The following is a 21,792-nucleotide window of genomic DNA, read 5'->3' as shown; positions in this document are numbered from 1 at the left end:
GCGTGAGGAGAGAGGGAGGAGCCCTCCTAAGCTCGGGGCCCCTCCGCCTCGCCAGCGGCGAGCCCGAAAAGAAATTTGTCCGGTCGCGGAGGGCGCCGCCCGCCGAAAGAGAAAGAAGCGGAGCCGCCAAGGGCCGTGTCAGGGGTGGGATTCGAACCCACGCCTCCGGGGGAGACTGCGACCTGAACGCAGCGCCTTGGACCGCTCGGCCACCCTGACGCCCTGGCCTCCCTGGCGGGGCAGCGCTAAGGCGCACCGCAACCAGAGCCCCCTGGCGGCAGCGGCGGCAAGAAAAGCCCCACGCCGCGAGACCCAGGCGCCCGGCGGAACTTCCGCCGGCCTGTCAGGGGTGGGATTCGAACCCACGTCTCCGGGGGGAGACTGCGACCTTAACGCAGCGCCTTAGACCGCTCGGCCACCCTGACACGAAAGGGCAAGGCTCACGTCCCTTTGCTGCCGGCGCCCGTGGCAGTGTCACGGGCCGCCCCCGGGGACGGGCTCTGGCTTCCGCCGACCCCGGGGCCAGCAGGCCGGCCTGCTTTCCCACTGAGGCCCCGGGGGCGGGGCGGGGCGAAACGAAATCCGCCGCTACTCCCCAGCACACCCTCCCCCCCCGAAAAAAAAACAAATAAGCAAAGGAAGAGCCCACGCACCTCAGCCCCCACCAGCAGGCTGCCAGGAGTGGGATTTGAACCCACGCCTCCGGAGGAGACTGCGGCCTAAACGCAGCGCCTTGGACCGCTCGGCCATCCTGACAGAGCTGCCCAGCGCTGCTCTCGGGAGCCACGCAAAGAAAACACGCAGCGGCGACGCAGGTGGCGCCCGGGCGCTGCTGGGCGGGTCCCCTTTTGCGGGGTTTTGCTTTGCTTTCTTCGTCAAAACACCCCGTCTGCCGTGAAAGACAAGGTGGTACAAAGCCACTCATAAAGCGGAGACCGAAAAAACACAGCCAAAAGCACGCGCCAGCAGGGGACTGGCTGGGAGCGGGCGCGAAGGCCAGCGCCCTGCTGCCGGAACGAGGCGGCAGTGCCAGCTGCTTCGAGGCGCGTCCGTTCGCGTGACATTTTCTCCCGGGAAAGCGGCCTGCATCGCCCCGTGCTACACAGAGCTCCGCACGGACCGAGACGAAGGAGGGGGGCGGGGCCCGGGGAGCTTGCTGCTGCGAGGGAATTCGCTGCAGTGGCCGAAACCGTCCGACCGCCACCTCCCAGCGAGCCAGGCGCTGAAAGGCCTGCAAGACCCAAGATGGGAGTGCGTGAGGAGAGAGGGAGGAGCCCTCCTAAGCTCGGGGCCCCTCCGCCTCGCCAGCGGCGAGCCCGAAAAGAAATTTGTCCGGTCGCGGAGGGCGCCGCCCGCCGAAAGAGAAAGAAGCGGAGCCGCCAAGGGCCGTGTCAGGGGTGGGATTCGAACCCACGCCTCCGGGGGAGACTGCGACCTGAACGCAGCGCCTTGGACCGCTCGGCCACCCTGACGCCCTGGCCTCCCTGGCGGGGCAGCGCTAAGGCGCACCGCAACCAGAGCCCCCTGGCGGCAGCGGCGGCAAGAAAAGCCCCACGCCGCGAGACCCAGGCGCCCGGCGGAACTTCCGCCGGCCTGTCAGGGGTGGGATTCGAACCCACGTCTCCGGGGGGAGACTGCGACCTTAACGCAGCGCCTTAGACCGCTCGGCCACCCTGACACGAAAGGGCAAGGCTCACGTCCCTTTGCTGCCGGCGCCCGTGGCAGTGTCACGGGCCGCCCCCGGGGACGGGCTCTGGCTTCCGCCGACCCCGGGGCCAGCAGGCCGGCCTGCTTTCCCACTGAGGCCCCGGGGGCGGGGCGGGGCGAAACGAAATCCGCCGCTACTCCCCAGCACACCCTCCCCCCCCCGAAAAAAAAACAAATAAGCAAAGGAAGAGCCCACGCACCTCAGCCCCCACCAGCAGGCTGCCAGGAGTGGGATTTGAACCCACGCCTCCGGAGGAGACTGCGGCCTAAACGCAGCGCCTTGGACCGCTCGGCCATCCTGACAGAGCTGCCCAGCGCTGCTCTCGGGAGCCACGCAAAGAAAACACGCAGCGGCGACGCAGGTGGCGCCCGGGCGCTGCTGGGCGGGTCCCCTTTTGCGGGGTTTTGCTTTGCTTTCTTCGTCAAAACACCCCGTCTGCCGTGAAAGACAAGGTGGTACAAAGCCACTCATAAAGCGGAGACCGAAAAAACACAGCCAAAAGCACGCGCCAGCAGGGGACTGGCTGGGAGCGGGCGCGAAGGCCAGCGCCCTGCTGCCGGAACGAGGCGGCAGTGCCAGCTGCTTCGAGGCGCGTCCGTTCGCGTGACATTTTCTCCCGGGAAAGCGGCCTGCATCGCCCCGTGCTACACAGAGCTCCGCACGGACCGAGACGAAGGAGGGGGGCGGGGCCCGGGGAGCTTGCTGCTGCGAGGGAATTCGCTGCAGTGGCCGAAACCGTCCGACCGCCACCTCCCAGCGAGCCAGGCGCTGAAAGGCCTGCAAGACCCAAGATGGGAGTGCGTGAGGAGAGAGGGAGGAGCCCTCCTAAGCTCGGGGCCCCTCCGCCTCGCCAGCGGCGAGCCCGAAAAGAAATTTGTCCGGTCGCGGAGGGCGCCGCCCGCCGAAAGAGAAAGAAGCGGAGCCGCCAAGGGCCGTGTCAGGGGTGGGATTCGAACCCACGCCTCCGGGGGAGACTGCGACCTGAACGCAGTGCCTTGGACCGCTCGGCCACCCTGACGCCCTGGCCTCCCTGGCGGGGCAGCGCTAAGGCGCACCGCAACCAGAGCCCCCTGGCGGCAGCGGCGGCAAGAAAAGCCCCACGCCGCGAGACCCAGGCGCCCGGCGGAACTTCCGCCGGCCTGTCAGGGGTGGGATTCGAACCCACGTCTCCGGGGGGAGACTGCGACCTTAACGCAGCGCCTTAGACCGCTCGGCCACCCTGACACGAAAGGGCAAGGCTCACGTCCCTTTGCTGCCGGCGCCCGTGGCAGTGTCACGGGCCGCCCCCGGGGACGGGCTCTGGCTTCCGCCGACCCCGGGGCCAGCAGGCCGGCCTGCTTTCCCACTGAGGCCCCGGGGGCGGGGCGGGGCGGGGCGGGGCGAAACGAAATCCGCCGCTACTCCCCAGCACACCCTCCCCCCCCCGAAAAAAAAACAAATAAGCAAAGGAAGAGCCCACGCACCTCAGCCCCCACCAGCAGGCTGCCAGGAGTGGGATTTGAACCCACGCCTCCGGAGGAGACTGCGGCCTAAACGCAGCGCCTTGGACCGCTCGGCCATCCTGACAGAGCTGCCCAGCGCTGCTCTCGGGAGCCACGCAAAGAAAACACGCAGCGGCGACGCAGGTGGCGCCCGGGCGCTGCTGGGCGGGTCCCCTTTTGCGGGGTTTTGCTTTGCTTTCTTCGTCAAAACACCCCGTCTGCCGTGAAAGACAAGGTGGTACAAAGCCACTCATAAAGCGGAGACCGAAAAAACACAGCCAAAAGCACGCGCCAGCAGGGGACTGGCTGGGAGCGGGCGCGAAGGCCAGCGCCCTGCTGCCGGAACGAGGCGGCAGTGCCAGCTGCTTCGAGGCGCGTCCGTTCGCGTGACATTTTCTCCCGGGAAAGCGGCCTGCATCGCCCCGTGCTACACAGAGCTCCGCACGGACCGAGACGAAGGAGGGGGGCGGGGCCCGGGGAGCTTGCTGCTGCGAGGGAATTCGCTGCAGTGGCCGAAACCGTCCGACCGCCACCTCCCAGCGAGCCAGGCGCTGAAAGGCCTGCAAGACCCAAGATGGGAGTGCGTGAGGAGAGAGGGAGGAGCCCTCCTAAGCTCGGGGCCCCTCCGCCTCGCCAGCGGCGAGCCCGAAAAGAAATTTGTCCGGTCGCGGAGGGCGCCGCCCGCCGAAAGAGAAAGAAGCGGAGCCGCCAAGGGCCGTGTCAGGGGTGGGATTCGAACCCACGCCTCCGGGGGAGACTGCGACCTGAACGCAGCGCCTTGGACCGCTCGGCCACCCTGACGCCCTGGCCTCCCTGGCGGGGCAGCGCTAAGGCGCACCGCAACCAGAGCCCCCTGGCGGCAGCGGCGGCAAGAAAAGCCCCACGCCGCGAGACCCAGGCGCCCGGCGGAACTTCCGCCGGCCTGTCAGGGGTGGGATTCGAACCCACGTCTCCGGGGGGAGACTGCGACCTTAACGCAGCGCCTTAGACCGCTCGGCCACCCTGACACGAAAGGGCAAGGCTCACGTCCCTTTGCTGCCGGCGCCCGTGGCAGTGTCACGGGCCGCCCCCGGGGACGGGCTCTGGCTTCCGCCGACCCCGGGGCCAGCAGGCCGGCCTGCTTTCCCACTGAGGCCCCGGGGGCGGGGCGGGGCGAAACGAAATCCGCCGCTACTCCCCAGCACACCCTCCCCCCCCCGAAAAAAAAACAAATAAGCAAAGGAAGAGCCCACGCACCTCAGCCCCCACCAGCAGGCTGCCAGGAGTGGGATTTGAACCCACGCCTCCGGAGGAGACTGCGGCCTAAACGCAGCGCCTTGGACCGCTCGGCCATCCTGACAGAGCTGCCCAGCGCTGCTCTCGGGAGCCACGCAAAGAAAACACGCAGCGGCGACGCAGGTGGCGCCCGGGCGCTGCTGGGCGGGTCCCCTTTTGCGGGGTTTTGCTTTGCTTTCTTCGTCAAAACACCCCGTCTGCCGTGAAAGACAAGGTGGTACAAAGCCACTCATAAAGCGGAGACCGAAAAAACACAGCCAAAAGCACGCGCCAGCAGGGGACTGGCTGGGAGCGGGCGCGAAGGCCAGCGCCCTGCTGCCGGAACGAGGCGGCAGTGCCAGCTGCTTCGAGGCGCGTCCGTTCGCGTGACATTTTCTCCCGGGAAAGCGGCCTGCATCGCCCCGTGCTACACAGAGCTCCGCACGGACCGAGACGAAGGAGGGGGGCGGGGCCCGGGGAGCTTGCTGCTGCGAGGGAATTCGCTGCAGTGGCCGAAACCGTCCGACCGCCACCTCCCAGCGAGCCAGGCGCTGAAAGGCCTGCAAGACCCAAGATGGAAGTGCGTGAGGAGAGAGGGAGGAGCCCTCCTAAGCTCGGGGCCCCTCCGCCTCGCCAGCGGCGAGCCCGAAAAGAAATTTGTCCGGTCGCGGAGGGCGCCGCCCGCCGAAAGAGAAAGAAGCGGAGCCGCCAAGGGCCGTGTCAGGGGTGGGATTCGAACCCACGCCTCCGGGGGAGACTGCGACCTGAACGCAGCGCCTTGGACCGCTCGGCCACCCTGACGCCCTGGCCTCCCTGGCGGGGCAGCGCTAAGGCGCACCGCAACCAGAGCCCCCTGGCGGCAGCGGCGGCAAGAAAAGCCCCACGCCGCGAGACCCAGGCGCCCGGCGGAACTTCCGCCGGCCTGTCAGGGGTGGGATTCGAACCCACGTCTCCGGGGGGAGACTGCGACCTTAACGCAGCGCCTTAGACCGCTCGGCCACCCTGACACGAAAGGGCAAGGCTCACGTCCCTTTGCTGCCGGCGCCCGTGGCAGTGTCACGGGCCGCCCCCGGGGACGGGCTCTGGCTTCCGCCGACCCCGGGGCCAGCAGGCCGGCCTGCTTTCCCACTGAGGCCCCGGGGGCGGGGCGGGGCGGGGCGGGGCGGGGCGAAACGAAATCCGCCGCTACTCCCCAGCACACCCTCCCCCCCCGAAAAAAAAACAAATAAGCAAAGGAAGAGCCCACGCACCTCAGCCCCCACCAGCAGGCTGCCAGGAGTGGGATTTGAACCCACGCCTCCGGAGGAGACTGCGGCCTAAACGCAGCGCCTTGGACCGCTCGGCCATCCTGACAGAGCTGCCCAGCGCTGCTCTCGGGAGCCACGCAAAGAAAACACGCAGCGGCGACGCAGGTGGCGCCCGGGCGCTGCTGGGCGGGTCCCCTTTTGCGGGGTTTTGCTTTGCTTTCTTCGTCAAAACACCCCGTCTGCCGTGAAAGACAAGGTGGTACAAAGCCACTCATAAAGCGGAGACCGAAAAAACACAGCCAAAAGCACGCGCCAGCAGGGGACTGGCTGGGAGCGGGCGCGAAGGCCAGCGCCCTGCTGCCGGAACGAGGCGGCAGTGCCAGCTGCTTCGAGGCGCGTCCGTTCGCGTGACATTTTCTCCCGGGAAAGCGGCCTGCATCGCCCCGTGCTACACAGAGCTCCGCACGGACCGAGACGAAGGAGGGGGGCGGGGCCCGGGGAGCTTGCTGCTGCGAGGGAATTCGCTGCAGTGGCCGAAACCGTCCGACCGCCACCTCCCAGCGAGCCAGGCGCTGAAAGGCCTGCAAGACCCAAGATGGGAGTGCGTGAGGAGAGAGGGAGGAGCCCTCCTAAGCTCGGGGCCCCTCCGCCTCGCCAGCGGCGAGCCCGAAAAGAAATTTGTCCGGTCGCGGAGGGCGCCGCCCGCCGAAAGAGAAAGAAGCGGAGCCGCCAAGGGCCGTGTCAGGGGTGGGATTCGAACCCACGCCTCCGGGGGAGACTGCGACCTGAACGCAGCGCCTTGGACCGCTCGGCCACCCTAACGCCCTGGCCTCCCTGGCGGGGCAGCGCTAAGGCGCACCGCAACCAGAGCCCCCTGGCGGCAGCGGCGGCAAGAAAAGCCCCACGCTGCGAGACCCAGGCGCCCGGCGGAACTTCCGCTGGCCTGTCAGGGGTGGGATTCGAACCCACGTCTCCGGGGGGAGACTGCGACCTTAACGCAGCGCCTTAGACCGCTCGGCCACCCTGACACGAAAGGGCAAGGCTCACGTCCCTTTGCTGCCGGCGCCCGTGGCAGTGTCACGGGCCGCCCCCGGGGACGGGCTCTGGCTTCCGCCGACCCCGGGGCCAGCAGGCCGGCCTGCTTTCCCACTGAGGCCCCGGGGGCGGGGCGGGGCGGGGCGGGGCGGGGCGAAACGAAATCCGCCGCTACTCCCCAGCACACCCTCCCCCCCCGAAAAAAAAACAAATAAGCAAAGGAAGAGCCCACGCACCTCAGCCCCCACCAGCAGGCTGCCAGGAGTGGGATTTGAACCCACGCCTCCGGAGGAGACTGCGGCCTAAACGCAGCGCCTTGGACCGCTCGGCCATCCTGACAGAGCTGCCCAGCGCTGCTCTCGGGAGCCACGCAAAGAAAACACGCAGCGGCGACGCAGGTGGCGCCCGGGCGCTGCTGGGCGGGTCCCCTTTTGCGGGGTTTTGCTTTGCTTTCTTCGTCAAAACACCCCGTCTGCCGTGAAAGACAAGGTGGTACAAAGCCACTCATAAAGCGGAGACCGAAAAAACACAGCCAAAAGCACGCGCCAGCAGGGGACTGGCTGGGAGCGGGCGCGAAGGCCAGCGCCCTGCTGCCGGAACGAGGCGGCAGTGCCAGCTGCTTCGAGGCGCGTCCGTTCGCGTGACATTTTCTCCCGGGAAAGCGGCCTGCATCGCCCCGTGCTACACAGAGCTCCGCACGGACCGAGACGAAGGAGGGGGGCGGGGCCCGGGGAGCTTGCTGCTGCGAGGGAATTCGCTGCAGTGGCCGAAACCGTCCGACCGCCACCTCCCAGCGAGCCAGGCGCTGAAAGGCCTGCAAGACCCAAGATGGGAGTGCGTGAGGAGAGAGGGAGGAGCCCTCCTAAGCTCGGGGCCCCTCCGCCTCGCCAGCGGCGAGCCCGAAAAGAAATTTGTCTGGTCGCGGAGGGCGCCGCCCGCCGAAAGAGAAAGAAGCGGAGCCGCCAAGGGCCGTGTCAGGGGTGGGATTCGAACCCACGCCTCCGGGGGAGACTGCGACCTGAACGCAGCGCCTTGGACCGCTCGGCCACCCTGACGCCCTGGCCTCCCTGGCGGGGCAGCGCTAAGGCGCACCGCAACCAGAGCCCCCTGGCGGCAGCGGCGGCAAGAAAAGCCCCACGCCGCGAGACCCAGGCGCCCGGCGGAACTTCCGCCGGCCTGTCAGGGGTGGGATTCGAACCCACGTCTCCGGGGGGAGACTGCGACCTTAACGCAGCGCCTTAGACCGCTCGGCCACCCTGACACGAAAGGGCAAGGCTCACGTCCCTTTGCTGCCGGCGCCCGTGGCAGTGTCACGGGCCGCCCCCGGGGACGGGCTCTGGCTTCCGCCGACCCCGGGGCCAGCAGGCCGGCCTGCTTTCCCACTGAGGCCCCGGGGGCGGGGCGGGGCGAAACGAAATCCGCCGCTACTCCCCAGCACACCCTCCCCCCCCGAAAAAAAAACAAATAAGCAAAGGAAGAGCCCACGCACCTCAGCCCCCACCAGCAGGCTGCCAGGAGTGGGATTTGAACCCACGCCTCCGGAGGAGACTGCGGTCTAAACGCAGCGCCTTGGACCGCTCGGCCATCCTGACAGAGCTGCCCAGCGCTGCTCTCGGGAGCCACGCAAAGAAAACACGCAGCGGCGACGCAGGTGGCGCCCGGGCGCTGCTGGGCGGGTCCCCTTTTGCGGGGTTTTGCTTTGCTTTCTTCGTCAAAACACCCCGTCTGCCGTGAAAGACAAGGTGGTACAAAGCCACTCATAAAGCGGAGACCGAAAAAACACAGCCAAAAGCACGCGCCAGCAGGGGACTGGCTGGGAGCGGGCGCGAAGGCCAGCGCCCTGCTGCCGGAACGAGGCGGCAGTGCCAGCTGCTTCGAGGCGCGTCCGTTCGCGTGACATTTTCTCCCGGGAAAGCGGCCTGCATCGCCCCGTGCTACACAGAGCTCCGCACGGACCGAGACGAAGGAGGGGGGCGGGGCCCGGGGAGCTTGCTGCTGCGAGGGAATTCGCTGCAGTGGCCGAAACCGTCCGACCGCCACCTCCCAGCGAGCCAGGCGCTGAAAGGCCTGCAAGACCCAAGATGGGAGTGCGTGAGGAGAGAGGGAGGAGCCCTCCTAAGCTCGGGGCCCCTCCGCCTCGCCAGCGGCGAGCCCGAAAAGAAATTTGTCCGGTCGCGGAGGGCGCCGCCCGCCGAAAGAGAAAGAAGCGGAGCCGCCAAGGGCCGTGTCAGGGGTGGGATTCGAACCCACGCCTCCGGGGGAGACTGCGACCTGAACGCAGCGCCTTGGACCGCTCGGCCACCCTGACGCCCTGGCCTCCCTGGCGGGGCAGCGCTAAGGCGCACCGCAACCAGAGCCCCCTGGCGGCAGCGGCGGCAAGAAAAGCCCCACGCCGCGAGACCCAGGCGCCCGGCGGAACTTCCGCCGGCCTGTCAGGGGTGGGATTCGAACCCACGTCTCCGGGGGGAGACTGCGACCTTAACGCAGCGCCTTAGACCGCTCGGCCACCCTGACACGAAAGGGCAAGGCTCACGTCCCTTTGCTGCCGGCGCCCGTGGCAGTGTCACGGGCCGCCCCCGGGGACGGGCTCTGGCTTCCGCCGACCCCGGGGCCAGCAGGCCGGCCTGCTTTCCCACTGAGGCCCCGGGGGCGGGGCGGGGCGGGGCGGGGCGGGGCGGGGCGAAACGAAATCCGCCGCTACTCCCCAGCACACCCTCCCCCCCCGAAAAAAAAACAAATAAGCAAAGGAAGAGCCCACGCACCTCAGCCCCCACCAGCAGGCTGCCAGGAGTGGGATTTGAACCCACGCCTCCGGAGGAGACTGTGGCCTAAACGCAGCGCCTTGGACCGCTCGGCCATCCTGACAGAGCTGCCCAGCGCTGCTCTCGGGAGCCACGCAAAGAAAACACGCAGCGGCGACGCAGGTGGCGCCCGGGCGCTGCTGGGCGGGTCCCCTTTTGCGGGGTTTTGCTTTGCTTTCTTCGTCAAAACACCCCGTCTGCCGTGAAAGACAAGGTGGTACAAAGCCACTCATAAAGCGGAGACCGAAAAAACACAGCCAAAAGCACGCGCCAGCAGGGGACTGGCTGGGAGCGGGCGCGAAGGCCAGCGCCCTGCTGCCGGAACGAGGCGGCAGTGCCAGCTGCTTCGAGGCGCGTCCGTTCGCGTGACATTTTCTCCCGGGAAAGCGGCCTGCATCGCCCCGTGCTACACAGAGCTCCGCACGGACCGAGACGAAGGAGGGGGGCGGGGCCCGGGGAGCTTGCTGCTGCGAGGGAATTCGCTGCAGTGGCCGAAACCGTCCGACCGCCACCTCCCAGCGAGCCAGGCGCTGAAAGGCCTGCAAGACCCAAGATGGGAGTGCGTGAGGAGAGAGGGAGGAGCCCTCCTAAGCTCGGGGCCCCTCCGCCTCGCCAGCGGCGAGCCCGAAAAGAAATTTGTCCGGTCGCGGAGGGCGCCGCCCGCCGAAAGAGAAAGAAGCGGAGCCGCCAAGGGCCGTGTCAGAGGTGGGATTCGAACCCACGCCTCCGGGGGAGACTGCGACCTGAACGCAGCGCCTTGGACCGCTCGGCCACCCTGACGCCCTGGCCTCCCTGGCGGGGCAGCGCTAAGGCGCACCGCAACCAGAGCCCCCTGGCGGCAGCGGCGGCAAGAAAAGCCCCACGCCGCGAGACCCAGGCGCCCGGCGGAACTTCCTCCGGCCTGTCAGGGGTGGGATTCGAACCCACGTCTCCGGGGGGAGACTGCGACCTTAACGCAGCGCCTTAGACCGCTCGGCCACCCTGACACGAAAGGGCAAGGCTCACGTCCCTTTGCTGCCGGCGCCCGTGGCAGTGTCACGGGCCGCCCCCGGGGACGGGCTCTGGCTTCCGCCGACCCCGGGGCCAGCAGGCTGGCCTGCTTTCCCACTGAGGCCCCGGGGGCGGGGCGGGGCGGGGCGGGGCGGGGCGAAACGAAATCCGCCGCTACTCCCCAGCACACCCTCCCCCCCCCGAAAAAAAAACAAATAAGCAAAGGAAGAGCCCACGCACCTCAGCCCCCACCAGCAGGCTGCCAGGAGTGGGATTTGAACCCACGCCTCCGGAGGAGACTGCAGCCTAAACGCAGCGCCTTGGACCGCTCGGCCATCCTGACAGAGCTGCCCAGCGCTGCTCTCGGGAGCCACGCAAAGAAAACACGCAGCGGCGACGCAGGTGGCGCCCGGGCGCTGCTGGGCGGGTCCCCTTTTGCGGGGTTTTGCTTTGCTTTCTTCGTCAAAACACCCCGTCTGCCGTGAAAGACAAGGTGGTACAAAGCCACTCATAAAGCGGAGACCGAAAAAACACAGCCAAAAGCACGCGCCAGCAGGGGACTGGCTGGGAGCGGGCGCGAAGGCCAGCGCCCTGCTGCCGGAACGAGGCGGCAGTGCCAGCTGCTTCGAGGCGCGTCCGTTCGCGTGACATTTTCTCCCGGGAAAGCGGCCTGCATCGCCCCGTGCTACACAGAGCTCCGCACGGACCGAGACGAAGGAGGGGGGCGGGGCCCGGGGAGCTTGCTGCTGCGAGGGAATTCGCTGCAGTGGCCGAAACCGTCCGACCGCCACCTCCCAGCGAGCCAGGCGCTGAAAGGCCTGCAAGACCCAAGATGGGAGTGCGTGAGGAGAGAGGGAGGAGCCCTCCTAAGCTCGGGGCCCCTCCGCCTCGCCAGCGGCGAGCCCGAAAAGAAATTTGTCCGGTCGCGGAGGGCGCCGCCCGCCGAAAGAGAAAGAAGCGGAGCCGCCAAGGGCCGTGTCAGGGGTGGGATTCGAACCCACGCCTCTGGGGGAGACTGCGACCTGAACGCAGCGCCTTGGACCGCTCGGCCACCCTGACGCCCTGGCCTCCCTGGCGGGGCAGCGCTAAGGCGCACCGCAACCAGAGCCCCCTGGCGGCAGCGGCGGCAAGAAAAGCCCCACGCCGCGAGACCCAGGCGCAACTTCCGCCGGCCTGTCAGGGGTGGGATTCGAACCCACATCTCCGGGGGGAGACTGCGACCTTAACGCAGCGCCTTAGACCGCTCGGCCACCCTGACACGAAAGGGCAAGGCTCACGTCCCTTTGCTGCCGGCGCCCGTGGCAGTGTCACGGGCCGCCCCCGGGGACGGGCTCTGGCTTCCGCCGACCCCGGGGCCAGCAGGCCGGCCTGCTTTCCCACTGAGGCCCCGGGGGCGGGGCGGGGCGAAACGAAATCCGCCGCTACTCCCCAGCACACCCTCCCCCCCCGAAAAAAAAACAAATAAGCAAAGGAAGAGCCCACGCACCTCAGCCCCCACCAGCAGGCTGCCAGGAGTGGGATTTGAACCCACGCCTCCGGAGGAGACTGCGGCCTAAACGCAGCGCCTTGGACCGCTCGGCCATCCTGACAGAGCTGCCCAGCGCTGCTCTCGGGAGCCACGCAAAGAAAACACGCAGCGGCGACGCAGGTGGCGCCCGGGCGCTGCTGGGCGGGTCCCCTTTTGCGGGGTTTTGCTTTGCTTTCTTCGTCAAAACACCCCGTCTGCCGTGAAAGACAAGGTGGTACAAAGCCACTCATAAAGCGGAGACCGAAAAAACACAGCCAAAAGCACGCGCCAGCAGGGGACTGGCTGGGAGCGGGCGCGAAGGCCAGCGCCCTGCTGCCGGAACGAGGCGGCAGTGCCAGCTGCTTCGAGGCGCGTCCGTTCGCGTGACATTTTCTCCCGGGAAAGCGGCCTGCATCGCCCCGTGCTACACAGAGCTCCGCACGGACCGAGACGAAGGAGGGGGGCGGGGCCCGGGGAGCTTGCTGCTGCGAGGGAATTCGCTGCAGTGGCCGAAACCGTCCGACCGCCACCTCCCAGCGAGCCAGGCGCTGAAAGGCCTGCAAGACCCAAGATGGGAGTGCGTGAGGAGAGAGGGAGGAGCCCTCCTAAGCTCGGGGCCCCTCCGCCTCGCCAGCGGCGAGCCCGAAAAGAAATTTGTCCGGTCGCGGAGGGCGCCGCCCGCCGAAAGAGAAAGAAGCGGAGCCGCCAAGGGCCGTGTCAGGGGTGGGATTCGAACCCACGCCTCCGGGGGAGACTGCGACCTGAACGCAGCGCCTTGGACCGCTCGGCCACCCTGACGCCCTGGCCTCCCTGGCGGGGCAGCGCTAAGGCGCACCGCAACCAGAGCCCCCTGGCGGCAGCGGCGGCAAGAAAAGCCCCACGCCGCGAGACCCAGGCGCCCGGCGGAACTTCCGCCGGCCTGTCAGGGGTGGGATTCGAACCCACGTCTCCGGGGGGAGACTGCGACCTTAACGCAGCGCCTTAGACCGCTCGGCCACCCTGACACGAAAGGGCAAGGCTCACGTCCCTTTGCTGCCGGCGCCCGTGGCAGTGTCACGGGCCGCCCCCGGGGACGGGCTCTGGCTTCCGCCGACCCCGGGGCCAGCAGGCCGGCCTGCTTTCCCACTGAGGCCCCGGGGGCGGGGCGGGGCGAAACGAAATCCGCCGCTACTCCCCAGCACACCCTCCCCCCCCGAAAAAAAAACAAATAAGCAAAGGAAGAGCCCACGCACCTCAGCCCCCACCAGCAGGCTGCCAGGAGTGGGATTTGAACCCACGCCTCCGGAGGAGACTGCGGCCTAAACGCAGCGCCTTGGACCGCTCGGCCATCCTGACAGAGCTGCCCAGCGCTGCTCTCGGGAGCCACGCAAAGAAAACACGCAGCGGCGACGCAGGTGGCGCCCGGGCGCTGCTGGGCGGGTCCCCTTTTGCGGGGTTTTGCTTTGCTTTCTTCGTCAAAACACCCCGTCTGCCGTGAAAGACAAGGTGGTACAAAGCCACTCATAAAGCGGAGACCGAAAAAACACAGCCAAAAGCACGCGCCAGCAGGGGACTGGCTGGGAGCGGGCGCGAAGGCCAGCGCCCTGCTGCCGGAACGAGGCGGCAGTGCCAGCTGCTTCGAGGCGCGTCCGTTCGCGTGACATTTTCTCCCGGGAAAGCGGCCTGCATCGCCCCGTGCTACACAGAGCTCCGCACGGACCGAGACGAAGGAGGGGGGCGGGGCCCGGGGAGCTTGCTGCTGCGAGGGAATTCGCTGCAGTGGCCGAAACCGTCCGACCGCCACCTCCCAGCGAGCCAGGCGCTGAAAGGCCTGCAAGACCCAAGATGGGAGTGCGTGAGGAGAGAGGGAGGAGCCCTCCTAAGCTCGGGGCCCCTCCGCCTCGCCAGCGGCGAGCCCGAAAAGAAATTTGTCCGGTCGCGGAGGGCGCCGCCCGCCGAAAGAGAAAGAAGCGGAGCCGCCAAGGGCCGTGTCAGGGGTGGGATTCGAACCCACGCCTCCGGGGGAGACTGCGACCTGAACGCAGCGCCTTGGACCGCTCGGCCACCCTGACGCCCTGGCCTCCCTGGCGGGGCAGCGCTAAGGCGCACCGCAACCAGAGCCCCCTGGCGGCAGCGGCGGCAAGAAAAGCCCCACGCCGCGAGACCCAGGCGCCCGGCGAAACTTCCGCCGGCCTGTCAGGGGTGGGATTCGAACCCATGTCTCCGGGGGGAGACTGCGACCTTAACGCAGCGCCTTAGACCGCTCGGCCACCCTGACACAAAAGGGCAAGGCTCACGTCCCTTTGCTGCCGGCGCCCATGGCAGTGTCACGGGCCGCCCCCGGGGACGGGCTCTGGCTTCCGCCGACCCCGGGGCCAGCAGGCCGGCCTGCTTTCCCACTGAGGCCCCGGGGGCGGGGCGGGGCGAAACGAAATCCGCCGCTACTCCCCAGCACACCCTCCCCCCCCGAAAAAAAAACAAATAAGCAAAGGAAGAGCCCACGCACCTCAGCCCCCACCAGCAGGCTGCCAGGAGTGGGATTTGAACCCACGCCTCCGGAGGAGACTGCGGCCTAAACGCAGCGCCTTGGACCGCTCGGCCATCCTGACAGAGCTGCCCAGCGCTGCTCTCGGGAGCCACGCAAAGAAAACACGCAGCGGCGACGCAGGTGGCGCCCGGGCGCTGCTGGGCGGGTCCCCTTTTGCGGGGTTTTGCTTTGCTTTCTTCGTCAAAACACCCCGTCTGCCGTGAAAGACAAGGTGGTACAAAGCCACTCATAAAGCGGAGACCGAAAAAACACAGCCAAAAGCACGCGCCAGCAGGGGACTGGCTGGGAGCGGGCGCGAAGGCCAGCGCCCTGCTGCCGGAACGAGGCGGCAGTGCCAGCTGCTTCGAGGCGCGTCCGTTCGCGTGACATTTTCTCCCGGGAAAGCGGCCTGCATCGCCCCGTGCTACACAGAGCTCCGCACGGACCGAGACGAAGGAGGGGGGCGGGGCCCGGGGAGCTTGCTGCTGCGAGGGAATTCGCTGCAGTGGCCGAAACCGTCCGACCGCCACCTCCCAGCGAGCCAGGCGCTGAAAGGCCTGCAAGACCCAAGATGGGAGTGCGTGAGGAGAGAGGGAGGAGCCCTCCTAAGCTCGGGGCCCCTCCGCCTCGCCAGCGGCGAGCCCGAAAAGAAATTTGTCCGGTCGCGGAGGGCGCCGCCCGCCGAAAGAGAAAGAAGCGGAGCCGCCAAGGGCCGTGTCAGGGGTGGGATTCGAACCCACGCCTCCGGGGGAGACTGCGACCTGAACGCAGCGCCTTGGACCGCTCGGCCACCCTGACGCCCTGGCCTCCCTGGCGGGGCAGCGCTAAGGCGCACCGCAACCAGAGCCCCCTGGCGGCAGCGGCGGCAAGAAAAGCCCCACGCCGCGAGACCCAGGCGCCCGGCGGAACTTCCGCCGGCCTGTCAGGGGTGGGATTCGAACCCACGTCTCCGGGGGGAGACTGCGACCTTAACGCAGCGCCTTAGACCGCTCGGCCACCCTGACACGAAAGGGCAAGGCTCACGTCCCTTTGCTGCCGGCGCCCGTGGCAGTGTCACGGGCCGCCCCCGGGGACGGGCTCTGGCTTCCGCCGACCCCGGGGCCAGCAGGCCGGCCTGCTTTCCCACTGAGGCCCCGGGGGCGGGGCGGGGCGGGGCGGGGCGGGGCGAAACGAAATCCGCCGCTACTCCCCAGCACACCCTCCCCCCCCCGAAAAAAAAACAAATAAGCAAAGGAAGAGCCCACGCACCTCAGCCCCCACCAGCAGGCTGCCAGGAGTGGGATTTGAACCCACGCCTCCGGAGGAGACTGCGGCCTAAACGCAGCGCCTTGGACCGCTCGGCCATCCTGACAGAGCTGCCCAGCGCTGCTCTCGGGAGCCACGCAAAGAAAACACGCAGCGGCGACGCAGGTGGCGCCCGGGCGCTGCTGGGCGGGTCCCCTTTTGCGGGGTTTTGCTTTGCTTTCTTCGTCAAAACACCCCGTCTGCCGTGAAAGACAAGGTGGTACAAAGCCACTCATAAAGCGGAGACCGAAAAAACACAGCCAAAAGCACGCGCCAGCAGGGGACTGGCTGGGAGCGGGCGCGAAGGCCAGCGCCCTGCTGCCGGAACGAGGCGGCAGTGCCAGCTGCTTCGAGGCGCGTCCGTTCGCGTGACATTTTCTCCCGGGAAAGCGGCCTGCATCGCCCCGTGCTACACAGAGCTCCGCACGGACCGAGACGAAGGAGGGGGGCGGGGCCCGGGGAGCTTGCTGCTGCGAGGGAATTCGCTGCAGTGGCCGAAACCGTCCGACCGCCACCTCCCAGCGAGCCAGGCGCTGAAAGGCCTGCAAGACCCAAGATGGGAGTGCGTGAGGAGAGAGGGAGGAGCCCTCCTAAGCTCGGGGCCCCTCCGCCTCGCCAGCGGCGAGCCCGAAAAGAAATTTGTCCGGTCGCGGAGGGCGCCGCCCGCCGAAAGAGAAAGAAGCGGAGCCGCCAAGGGCCGTGTCAGGGGTGGGATTCGAACCCACGCCTCCGGGGGAGACTGCGACCTGAACGCAGCGCCTTGGACCGCTCGGCCACCCTGACGCCCTGGCCTCCCTGGCGGGGCAGCGCTAAGGCGCACCGCAACCAGAGCCCCCTGGCGGCAGCGGCGGCAAGAAAAGCCCCACGCCGCGAGACCCAGGCGCCCGGCGGAACTTCCGCCGGCCTGTCAGGGGTGGGATTCGAACCCACGTCTCCGGGGGGAGACTGCGACCTTAACGCAGCGCCTTAGACCGCTCGGCCACCCTGACACGAAAGGGCAAGGCTCACGTCCCTTTGCTGCCGGCGCCCGTGGCAGTGTCACGGGCCGCCCCCGGGGACGGGCTCTGGCTTCCGCCGACCCCGGGGCCAGCAGGCCGGCCTGCTTTCCCACTGAGGCCCCGGGGGCGGGGCGGGGCGAAACGAAATCCGCCGCTACTCCCCAGCACACCCTCCCCCCCCGAAAAAAAAACAAATAAGCAAAGGAAGAGCCCACGCACCTCAGCCCCCACCAGCAGGCTGCCAGGAGTGGGATTTGAACCCACGCCTCCGGAGGAGACTGCGGCCTAAACGCAGCGCCTTGGACCGCTCGGCCATCCTGACAGAGCTGCCCAGCGCTGCTCTCGGGAGCCACGCAAAGAAAACACGCAGCGGCGACGCAGGTGGCGCCCGGGCGCTGCTGGGCGGGTCCCCTTTTGCGGGGTTTTGCTTTGCTTTCTTCGTCAAAACACCCCGTCTGCCGTGAAAGACAAGGTGGTACAAAGCCACTCATAAAGCGGAGACCGAAAAAACACAGCCAAAAGCACGCGCCAGCAGGGGACTGGCTGGGAGCGGGCGCGAAGGCCAGCGCCCTGCTGCCGGAACGAGGCGGCAGTGCCAGCTGCTTCGAGGCGCGTCCGTTCGCGTGACATTTTCTCCCGGGAAAGCGGCCTGCATCGCCCCGTGCTACACAGAGCTCCGCACGGACCGAGACGAAGGAGGGGGGCGGGGCCCGGGGAGCTTGCTGCTGCGAGGGAATTCGCTGCAGTGGCCGAAACCGTCCGACCGCCACCTCCCAGCGAGCCAGGCGCTGAAAGGCCTGCAAGACCCAAGATGGGAGTGCGTGAGGAGAGAGGGAGGAGCCCTCCTAAGCTCGGGGCCCCTCCGCCTCGCCAGCGGCGAGCCCGAAAAGAAATTTGTCCGGTCGCGGAGGGCGCCGCCCGCCGAAAGAGAAAGAAGCGGAGCCGCCAAGGGCCGTGTCAGGGGTGGGATTCGAACCCACGCCTCCGGGGGAGACTGCGACCTGAACGCAGCGCCTTGGACCGCTCGGCCACCCTGACGCCCTGGCCTCCCTGGCGGGGCAGCGCTAAGGCGCACCGCAACCAGAGCCCCCTGGCGGCAGCGGCGGCAAGAAAAGCCCCACGCCGCGAGACCCAGGCGCCCGGCGGAACTTCCGCCGGCCTGTCAGGGGTGGGATTCGAACCCACGTCTCCGGGGGGAGACTGCGACCTTAACGCAGCGCCTTAGACCGCTCGGCCACCCTGACACGAAAGGGCAAGGCTCACGTCCCTTTGCTGCCGGCGCCCGTGGCAGTGTCACGGGCCGCCCCCGGGGACGGGCTCTGGCTTCCGCCGACCCCGGGGCCAGCAGGCCGGCCTGCTTTCCCACTGAGGCCCCGGGGGCGGGGCGGGGCGAAACGAAATCCGCCGCTACTCCCCAGCACACCCTCCCCCCCCCGAAAAAAAAACAAATAAGCAAAGGAAGAGCCCACGCACCTCAGCCCCCACCAGCAGGCTGCCAGGAGTGGGATTTGAACCCACGCCTCCGGAGGAGACTGCGGCCTAAACGCAGCGCCTTGGACCGCTCGGCCATCCTGACAGAGCTGCCCAGTGCTGCTCTCGGGAGCCACGCAAAGAAAACACGCAGCGGCGACGCAGGTGGCGCCCGGGCGCTGCTGGGCGGGTCCCCTTTTGCGGGGTTTTGCTTTGCTTTCTTCGTCAAAACACCCCGTCTGCCGTGAAAGACAAGGTGGTACAAAGCCACTCATAAAGCGGAGACCGAAAAAACACAGCCAAAAGCACGCGCCAGCAGGGGACTGGCTGGGAGCGGGCGCGAAGGCCAGCGCCCTGCTGCCGGAACGAGGCGGCAGTGCCAGCTGCTTCGAGGCGCGTCCGTTCGCGTGACATTTTCTCCCGGGAAAGCGGCCTGCATCGCCCCGTGCTACACAGAGCTCCGCACGGACCGAGACGAAGGAGGGGGGCGGGGCCCGGGGAGCTTGCTGCTGCGAGGGAATTCGCTGCAGTGGCCGAAACCGTCCGACCGCCACCTCCCAGCGAGCCAGGCGCTGAAAGGCCTGCAAGACCCAAGATGGGAGTGCGTGAGGAGAGAGGGAGGAGCCCTCCTAAGCTCGGGGCCCCTCCGCCTCGCCAGCGGCGAGCCCGAAAAGAAATTTGTCCGGTCGCGGAGGGCGCCGCCCGCCGAAAGAGAAAGAAGCGGAGCCGCCAAGGGCCGTGTCAGGGGTGGGATTCGAACCCACGCCTCCGGGGGAGACTGCGACCTGAACGCAGTGCCTTGGACCGCTCGGCCACCCTGACGCCCTGGCCTCCCTGGCGGGGCAGCGCTAAGGCGCACCGCAACCAGAGCCCCCTGGCGGCAGCGGCGGCAAGAAAAGCCCCACGCCGCGAGACCCAGGCGCCCGGCGGAACTTCCGCCGGCCTGTCAGGGGTGGGATTCGAACCCACGTCTCCGGGGGGAGACTGCGACCTTAACGCAGCGCCTTAGACCGCTCGGCCACCCTGACACGAAAGGGCAAGGCTCACGTCCCTTTGCTGCCGGCGCCCGTGGCAGTGTCACGGGCCGCCCCCGGGGACGGGCTCTGGCTTCCGCCGACCCCGGGGCCAGCAGGCCGGCCTGCTTTCCCACTGAGGCCCCGGGGGCGGGGCGGGGCGGGGCGGGGCGGGGCGAAACGAAATCCGCCGCTACTCCCCAGCACACCCTCCCCCCCCCGAAAAAAAAACAAATAAGCAAAGGAAGAGCCCACGCACCTCAGCCCCCACCAGCAGGCTGCCAGGAGTGGGATTTGAACCCACGCCTCCGGAGGAGACTGCGGCCTAAACGCAGCGCCTTGGACCGCTCGGCCATCCTGACAGAGCTGCCCAGCGCTGCTCTCGGGAGCCACGCAAAGAAAACACGCAGCGGCGACGCAGGTGGCGCCCGGGCGCTGCTGGGCGGGTCCCCTTTTGCGGGGTTTTGCTTTGCTTTCTTCGTCAAAACACCCCGTCTGCCGTGAAAGACAAGGTGGTACAAAGCCACTCATAAAGCGGAGACCGAAAAAACACAGCCAAAAGCACGCGCCAGCAGGGGACTGGCTGGGAGCGGGCGCGAAGGCCAGCGCCCTGCTGCCGGAACGAGGCGGCAGTGCCAGCTGCTTCGAGGCGCGTCCGTTCGCGTGACATTTTCTCCCGGGAAAGCGGCCTGCATCGCCCCGTGCTACACAGAGCTCCGCACGGACCGAGACGAAGGAGGGGGGCGGGGCCCGGGGAGCTTGCTGCTGCGAGGGAATTCGCTGCAGTGGCCGAAACCGTCCGACCGCCACCTCCCAGCGAGCCAGGCGCTGAAAGGCCTGCAAGACCCAAGATGGGAGTGCGTGAGGAGAGAGGGAGGAGCCCTCCTAAGCTCGGGGCCCCTCCGCCTCGCCAGCGGCGAGCCCGAAAAGAAATTTGTCCGGTCGCGGAGGGCGCCGCCCGCCGAAAGAGAAAGAAGCGGAGCCGCCAAGGGCCGTGTCAGGGGTGGGATTCGAACCCACGCCTCCGGGGGAGACTGCGACCTGAACGCAGCGCCTTGGACCGCTCGGCCACCCTGACGCCCTGGCCTCCCTGGCGGGGCAGCGCTAAGGCGCACCGCAACCAGAGCCCCCTGGCGGCAGCGGCGGCAAGAAAAGCCCCACGCCGCGAGACCCAGGCGCCCGGCGGAACTTCCGCCGGCCTGTCAGGGGTGGGATTCGAACCCACGTCTCCGGGGGGAGACTGCGACCTTAACGCAGCGCCTTAGACCGCTCGGCCACCCTGACACGAAAGGGCAAGGCTCACGTCCCTTTGCTGCCGGCGCCCGTGGCAGTGTCACGGGCCGCCCCCGGGGACGGGCTCTGGCTTCCGCCGACCCCGGGGCCAGCAGGCCGGCCTGCTTTCCCACTGAGGCCCCGGGGGCGGGGCGGGGCGAAACGAAATCCGCCGCTACTCCCCAGCACACCCTCCCCCCCCCGAAAAAAAAACAAATTCCCTTGCTGCTGCGAGGGAATTCGCCTTGGACCGCTCGGCCACCCTGACGCCCTGGCCTCCCTGGCGGGGCAGCGCTAAGGCGCACCGCAACCAGAGCCCCCTGGCGGCAGCGGCGGCAAGAAAAGCCCCACGCCACGAGACCCAGGCGCCCGGCGGAACTTCCGCCGGCCTGTCAGGGGTGGGATTCGAACCCACGTCTCCGGGGGGAGACTGCGACCTTAACGCAGCGCCTTAGACCGCTCGGCCACCCTGACACGAAAGGGCAAGGCTCACGTCCCTTTGCTGCCGGCGCCCGTGGCAGTGTCACGGGCCGCCCCCGGGGACGGGCTCTGGCTTCCGCCGACCCCGGGGCCAGCAGGCCGGCCTGCTTTCCCACTGAGGCCCCGGGGGCGGGGCGGGGCGGGGCGGGGCGAAACGAAATCCGCCGCTACTCCCCCCCGAAAAAAAAACAAATAAGCAAAGGAAGAGCCCACGCACCTCAGCCCCCACCAGCAGGCTGCCAGGAGTGGGATTTGAACCCACGCCTCCGGAGGAGACTGCGGCCTAAACGCAGCGCCTTGGACCGCTCGGCCATCCTGACAGAGCTGCCCAGCGCTGCTCTCGGGAGCCACGCAAAGAAAACACGCAGCGGCGACGCAGGTGGCGCCCGGGCGCTGCTGGGCGGGTCCCCTTTTGCGGGGTTTTGCTTTGCTTTCTTCGTCAAAACACCCCGTCTGCCGTGAAAGACAAGGTGGTACAAAGCCACTCATAAAGCGGAGACCGAAAAAACACAGCCAAAAGCACGCGCCAGCAGGGGACTGGCTGGGAGCGGGCGCGAAGGCCAGCGCCCTGCTGCCGGAACGAGGCGGCAGTGCCAGCTGCTTCGAGGCGCGTCCGTTCGCGTGACATTTTCTCCCGGGAAAGCGGCCTGCATCGCCCCGTGCTACACAGAGCTCCGCACGGACCGAGACGAAGGAGGGGGGCGGGGCCCGGGGAGCTTGCTGCTGCGAGGGAATTCGCTGCAGTG

General features: G+C 68.2%; 52 non-coding genes across 52 annotated transcripts; all 52 read right to left on the bottom strand.

Annotated features, from left to right (window-relative positions):
• Positions 1 to 136: 136 nt before the first annotated feature.
• TRNAL-CAG (transfer RNA leucine (anticodon CAG)) lies at positions 137 to 219 on the bottom strand. The gene has a single exon. It is a non-coding gene; the product is annotated as a tRNA-Leu (tRNA).
• A 122-nt stretch (positions 220 to 341) lies between these two features.
• Positions 342 to 425, bottom strand: TRNAL-AAG (transfer RNA leucine (anticodon AAG)). The gene has a single exon. It is a non-coding gene; the product is annotated as a tRNA-Leu (tRNA).
• A 248-nt stretch (positions 426 to 673) lies between these two features.
• Positions 674 to 756, bottom strand: TRNAL-UAG (transfer RNA leucine (anticodon UAG)). The gene has a single exon. It is a non-coding gene; the product is annotated as a tRNA-Leu (tRNA).
• A 633-nt stretch (positions 757 to 1,389) lies between these two features.
• Positions 1,390 to 1,472, bottom strand: TRNAL-CAG (transfer RNA leucine (anticodon CAG)). Its single transcript has one exon. It is a non-coding gene; the product is annotated as a tRNA-Leu (tRNA).
• Positions 1,473 to 1,594: 122 nt separating this feature from the next.
• Positions 1,595 to 1,678, bottom strand: TRNAL-AAG (transfer RNA leucine (anticodon AAG)). Its single transcript has one exon. It is a non-coding gene; the product is annotated as a tRNA-Leu (tRNA).
• A 249-nt stretch (positions 1,679 to 1,927) lies between these two features.
• Positions 1,928 to 2,010, bottom strand: TRNAL-UAG (transfer RNA leucine (anticodon UAG)). The gene has a single exon. It is a non-coding gene; the product is annotated as a tRNA-Leu (tRNA).
• Positions 2,011 to 2,643: 633 nt separating this feature from the next.
• On the bottom strand, positions 2,644 to 2,726 carry TRNAL-CAG (transfer RNA leucine (anticodon CAG)). The gene has a single exon. It is a non-coding gene; the product is annotated as a tRNA-Leu (tRNA).
• A 122-nt stretch (positions 2,727 to 2,848) lies between these two features.
• TRNAL-AAG (transfer RNA leucine (anticodon AAG)) lies at positions 2,849 to 2,932 on the bottom strand. Its single transcript has one exon. It is a non-coding gene; the product is annotated as a tRNA-Leu (tRNA).
• A 259-nt stretch (positions 2,933 to 3,191) lies between these two features.
• TRNAL-UAG (transfer RNA leucine (anticodon UAG)) lies at positions 3,192 to 3,274 on the bottom strand. Its single transcript has one exon. It is a non-coding gene; the product is annotated as a tRNA-Leu (tRNA).
• A 633-nt stretch (positions 3,275 to 3,907) lies between these two features.
• On the bottom strand, positions 3,908 to 3,990 carry TRNAL-CAG (transfer RNA leucine (anticodon CAG)). The gene has a single exon. It is a non-coding gene; the product is annotated as a tRNA-Leu (tRNA).
• Positions 3,991 to 4,112: 122 nt separating this feature from the next.
• On the bottom strand, positions 4,113 to 4,196 carry TRNAL-AAG (transfer RNA leucine (anticodon AAG)). The gene has a single exon. It is a non-coding gene; the product is annotated as a tRNA-Leu (tRNA).
• A 249-nt stretch (positions 4,197 to 4,445) lies between these two features.
• TRNAL-UAG (transfer RNA leucine (anticodon UAG)) lies at positions 4,446 to 4,528 on the bottom strand. The gene has a single exon. It is a non-coding gene; the product is annotated as a tRNA-Leu (tRNA).
• A 633-nt stretch (positions 4,529 to 5,161) lies between these two features.
• Positions 5,162 to 5,244, bottom strand: TRNAL-CAG (transfer RNA leucine (anticodon CAG)). The gene has a single exon. It is a non-coding gene; the product is annotated as a tRNA-Leu (tRNA).
• Positions 5,245 to 5,366: 122 nt separating this feature from the next.
• Positions 5,367 to 5,450, bottom strand: TRNAL-AAG (transfer RNA leucine (anticodon AAG)). Its single transcript has one exon. It is a non-coding gene; the product is annotated as a tRNA-Leu (tRNA).
• A 263-nt stretch (positions 5,451 to 5,713) lies between these two features.
• Positions 5,714 to 5,796, bottom strand: TRNAL-UAG (transfer RNA leucine (anticodon UAG)). The gene has a single exon. It is a non-coding gene; the product is annotated as a tRNA-Leu (tRNA).
• Positions 5,797 to 6,429: 633 nt separating this feature from the next.
• On the bottom strand, positions 6,430 to 6,512 carry TRNAL-CAG (transfer RNA leucine (anticodon CAG)). Its single transcript has one exon. It is a non-coding gene; the product is annotated as a tRNA-Leu (tRNA).
• Positions 6,513 to 6,634: 122 nt separating this feature from the next.
• Positions 6,635 to 6,718, bottom strand: TRNAL-AAG (transfer RNA leucine (anticodon AAG)). The gene has a single exon. It is a non-coding gene; the product is annotated as a tRNA-Leu (tRNA).
• A 263-nt stretch (positions 6,719 to 6,981) lies between these two features.
• TRNAL-UAG (transfer RNA leucine (anticodon UAG)) lies at positions 6,982 to 7,064 on the bottom strand. The gene has a single exon. It is a non-coding gene; the product is annotated as a tRNA-Leu (tRNA).
• Positions 7,065 to 7,697: 633 nt separating this feature from the next.
• Positions 7,698 to 7,780, bottom strand: TRNAL-CAG (transfer RNA leucine (anticodon CAG)). The gene has a single exon. It is a non-coding gene; the product is annotated as a tRNA-Leu (tRNA).
• A 122-nt stretch (positions 7,781 to 7,902) lies between these two features.
• Positions 7,903 to 7,986, bottom strand: TRNAL-AAG (transfer RNA leucine (anticodon AAG)). The gene has a single exon. It is a non-coding gene; the product is annotated as a tRNA-Leu (tRNA).
• A 248-nt stretch (positions 7,987 to 8,234) lies between these two features.
• Positions 8,235 to 8,317, bottom strand: TRNAL-UAG (transfer RNA leucine (anticodon UAG)). Its single transcript has one exon. It is a non-coding gene; the product is annotated as a tRNA-Leu (tRNA).
• Positions 8,318 to 8,950: 633 nt separating this feature from the next.
• Positions 8,951 to 9,033, bottom strand: TRNAL-CAG (transfer RNA leucine (anticodon CAG)). The gene has a single exon. It is a non-coding gene; the product is annotated as a tRNA-Leu (tRNA).
• A 122-nt stretch (positions 9,034 to 9,155) lies between these two features.
• Positions 9,156 to 9,239, bottom strand: TRNAL-AAG (transfer RNA leucine (anticodon AAG)). The gene has a single exon. It is a non-coding gene; the product is annotated as a tRNA-Leu (tRNA).
• A 268-nt stretch (positions 9,240 to 9,507) lies between these two features.
• TRNAL-UAG (transfer RNA leucine (anticodon UAG)) lies at positions 9,508 to 9,590 on the bottom strand. The gene has a single exon. It is a non-coding gene; the product is annotated as a tRNA-Leu (tRNA).
• A 633-nt stretch (positions 9,591 to 10,223) lies between these two features.
• TRNAL-CAG (transfer RNA leucine (anticodon CAG)) lies at positions 10,224 to 10,306 on the bottom strand. Its single transcript has one exon. It is a non-coding gene; the product is annotated as a tRNA-Leu (tRNA).
• Positions 10,307 to 10,428: 122 nt separating this feature from the next.
• Positions 10,429 to 10,512, bottom strand: TRNAL-AAG (transfer RNA leucine (anticodon AAG)). The gene has a single exon. It is a non-coding gene; the product is annotated as a tRNA-Leu (tRNA).
• Positions 10,513 to 10,776: 264 nt separating this feature from the next.
• On the bottom strand, positions 10,777 to 10,859 carry TRNAL-UAG (transfer RNA leucine (anticodon UAG)). Its single transcript has one exon. It is a non-coding gene; the product is annotated as a tRNA-Leu (tRNA).
• A 633-nt stretch (positions 10,860 to 11,492) lies between these two features.
• Positions 11,493 to 11,575, bottom strand: TRNAL-CAG (transfer RNA leucine (anticodon CAG)). Its single transcript has one exon. It is a non-coding gene; the product is annotated as a tRNA-Leu (tRNA).
• A 115-nt stretch (positions 11,576 to 11,690) lies between these two features.
• Positions 11,691 to 11,774, bottom strand: TRNAL-AAG (transfer RNA leucine (anticodon AAG)). Its single transcript has one exon. It is a non-coding gene; the product is annotated as a tRNA-Leu (tRNA).
• Positions 11,775 to 12,022: 248 nt separating this feature from the next.
• Positions 12,023 to 12,105, bottom strand: TRNAL-UAG (transfer RNA leucine (anticodon UAG)). The gene has a single exon. It is a non-coding gene; the product is annotated as a tRNA-Leu (tRNA).
• A 633-nt stretch (positions 12,106 to 12,738) lies between these two features.
• Positions 12,739 to 12,821, bottom strand: TRNAL-CAG (transfer RNA leucine (anticodon CAG)). Its single transcript has one exon. It is a non-coding gene; the product is annotated as a tRNA-Leu (tRNA).
• A 122-nt stretch (positions 12,822 to 12,943) lies between these two features.
• TRNAL-AAG (transfer RNA leucine (anticodon AAG)) lies at positions 12,944 to 13,027 on the bottom strand. The gene has a single exon. It is a non-coding gene; the product is annotated as a tRNA-Leu (tRNA).
• Positions 13,028 to 13,275: 248 nt separating this feature from the next.
• Positions 13,276 to 13,358, bottom strand: TRNAL-UAG (transfer RNA leucine (anticodon UAG)). Its single transcript has one exon. It is a non-coding gene; the product is annotated as a tRNA-Leu (tRNA).
• A 633-nt stretch (positions 13,359 to 13,991) lies between these two features.
• TRNAL-CAG (transfer RNA leucine (anticodon CAG)) lies at positions 13,992 to 14,074 on the bottom strand. Its single transcript has one exon. It is a non-coding gene; the product is annotated as a tRNA-Leu (tRNA).
• A 122-nt stretch (positions 14,075 to 14,196) lies between these two features.
• TRNAL-AAG (transfer RNA leucine (anticodon AAG)) lies at positions 14,197 to 14,280 on the bottom strand. The gene has a single exon. It is a non-coding gene; the product is annotated as a tRNA-Leu (tRNA).
• Positions 14,281 to 14,528: 248 nt separating this feature from the next.
• TRNAL-UAG (transfer RNA leucine (anticodon UAG)) lies at positions 14,529 to 14,611 on the bottom strand. Its single transcript has one exon. It is a non-coding gene; the product is annotated as a tRNA-Leu (tRNA).
• A 633-nt stretch (positions 14,612 to 15,244) lies between these two features.
• Positions 15,245 to 15,327, bottom strand: TRNAL-CAG (transfer RNA leucine (anticodon CAG)). The gene has a single exon. It is a non-coding gene; the product is annotated as a tRNA-Leu (tRNA).
• Positions 15,328 to 15,449: 122 nt separating this feature from the next.
• Positions 15,450 to 15,533, bottom strand: TRNAL-AAG (transfer RNA leucine (anticodon AAG)). The gene has a single exon. It is a non-coding gene; the product is annotated as a tRNA-Leu (tRNA).
• A 264-nt stretch (positions 15,534 to 15,797) lies between these two features.
• On the bottom strand, positions 15,798 to 15,880 carry TRNAL-UAG (transfer RNA leucine (anticodon UAG)). Its single transcript has one exon. It is a non-coding gene; the product is annotated as a tRNA-Leu (tRNA).
• A 633-nt stretch (positions 15,881 to 16,513) lies between these two features.
• On the bottom strand, positions 16,514 to 16,596 carry TRNAL-CAG (transfer RNA leucine (anticodon CAG)). Its single transcript has one exon. It is a non-coding gene; the product is annotated as a tRNA-Leu (tRNA).
• Positions 16,597 to 16,718: 122 nt separating this feature from the next.
• On the bottom strand, positions 16,719 to 16,802 carry TRNAL-AAG (transfer RNA leucine (anticodon AAG)). Its single transcript has one exon. It is a non-coding gene; the product is annotated as a tRNA-Leu (tRNA).
• Positions 16,803 to 17,050: 248 nt separating this feature from the next.
• On the bottom strand, positions 17,051 to 17,133 carry TRNAL-UAG (transfer RNA leucine (anticodon UAG)). Its single transcript has one exon. It is a non-coding gene; the product is annotated as a tRNA-Leu (tRNA).
• A 633-nt stretch (positions 17,134 to 17,766) lies between these two features.
• Positions 17,767 to 17,849, bottom strand: TRNAL-CAG (transfer RNA leucine (anticodon CAG)). The gene has a single exon. It is a non-coding gene; the product is annotated as a tRNA-Leu (tRNA).
• Positions 17,850 to 17,971: 122 nt separating this feature from the next.
• Positions 17,972 to 18,055, bottom strand: TRNAL-AAG (transfer RNA leucine (anticodon AAG)). Its single transcript has one exon. It is a non-coding gene; the product is annotated as a tRNA-Leu (tRNA).
• A 249-nt stretch (positions 18,056 to 18,304) lies between these two features.
• Positions 18,305 to 18,387, bottom strand: TRNAL-UAG (transfer RNA leucine (anticodon UAG)). The gene has a single exon. It is a non-coding gene; the product is annotated as a tRNA-Leu (tRNA).
• A 633-nt stretch (positions 18,388 to 19,020) lies between these two features.
• TRNAL-CAG (transfer RNA leucine (anticodon CAG)) lies at positions 19,021 to 19,103 on the bottom strand. Its single transcript has one exon. It is a non-coding gene; the product is annotated as a tRNA-Leu (tRNA).
• A 122-nt stretch (positions 19,104 to 19,225) lies between these two features.
• On the bottom strand, positions 19,226 to 19,309 carry TRNAL-AAG (transfer RNA leucine (anticodon AAG)). The gene has a single exon. It is a non-coding gene; the product is annotated as a tRNA-Leu (tRNA).
• A 264-nt stretch (positions 19,310 to 19,573) lies between these two features.
• Positions 19,574 to 19,656, bottom strand: TRNAL-UAG (transfer RNA leucine (anticodon UAG)). The gene has a single exon. It is a non-coding gene; the product is annotated as a tRNA-Leu (tRNA).
• A 633-nt stretch (positions 19,657 to 20,289) lies between these two features.
• TRNAL-CAG (transfer RNA leucine (anticodon CAG)) lies at positions 20,290 to 20,372 on the bottom strand. Its single transcript has one exon. It is a non-coding gene; the product is annotated as a tRNA-Leu (tRNA).
• A 122-nt stretch (positions 20,373 to 20,494) lies between these two features.
• TRNAL-AAG (transfer RNA leucine (anticodon AAG)) lies at positions 20,495 to 20,578 on the bottom strand. The gene has a single exon. It is a non-coding gene; the product is annotated as a tRNA-Leu (tRNA).
• A 378-nt stretch (positions 20,579 to 20,956) lies between these two features.
• On the bottom strand, positions 20,957 to 21,040 carry TRNAL-AAG (transfer RNA leucine (anticodon AAG)). Its single transcript has one exon. It is a non-coding gene; the product is annotated as a tRNA-Leu (tRNA).
• A 243-nt stretch (positions 21,041 to 21,283) lies between these two features.
• On the bottom strand, positions 21,284 to 21,366 carry TRNAL-UAG (transfer RNA leucine (anticodon UAG)). Its single transcript has one exon. It is a non-coding gene; the product is annotated as a tRNA-Leu (tRNA).
• Positions 21,367 to 21,792: the final 426 nt, after the last annotated feature.

Source organism: Pelodiscus sinensis, chromosome 3, assembly GCF_049634645.1.
Source record: "Pelodiscus sinensis isolate JC-2024 chromosome 3, ASM4963464v1, whole genome shotgun sequence".
Classification (NCBI taxonomy): domain Eukaryota; kingdom Metazoa; phylum Chordata; order Testudines; family Trionychidae; genus Pelodiscus; species Pelodiscus sinensis.
The sequence above is the reverse complement of the archived record's forward strand: the minus strand, read 5'-3'. Positions and strand labels throughout refer to the sequence as shown.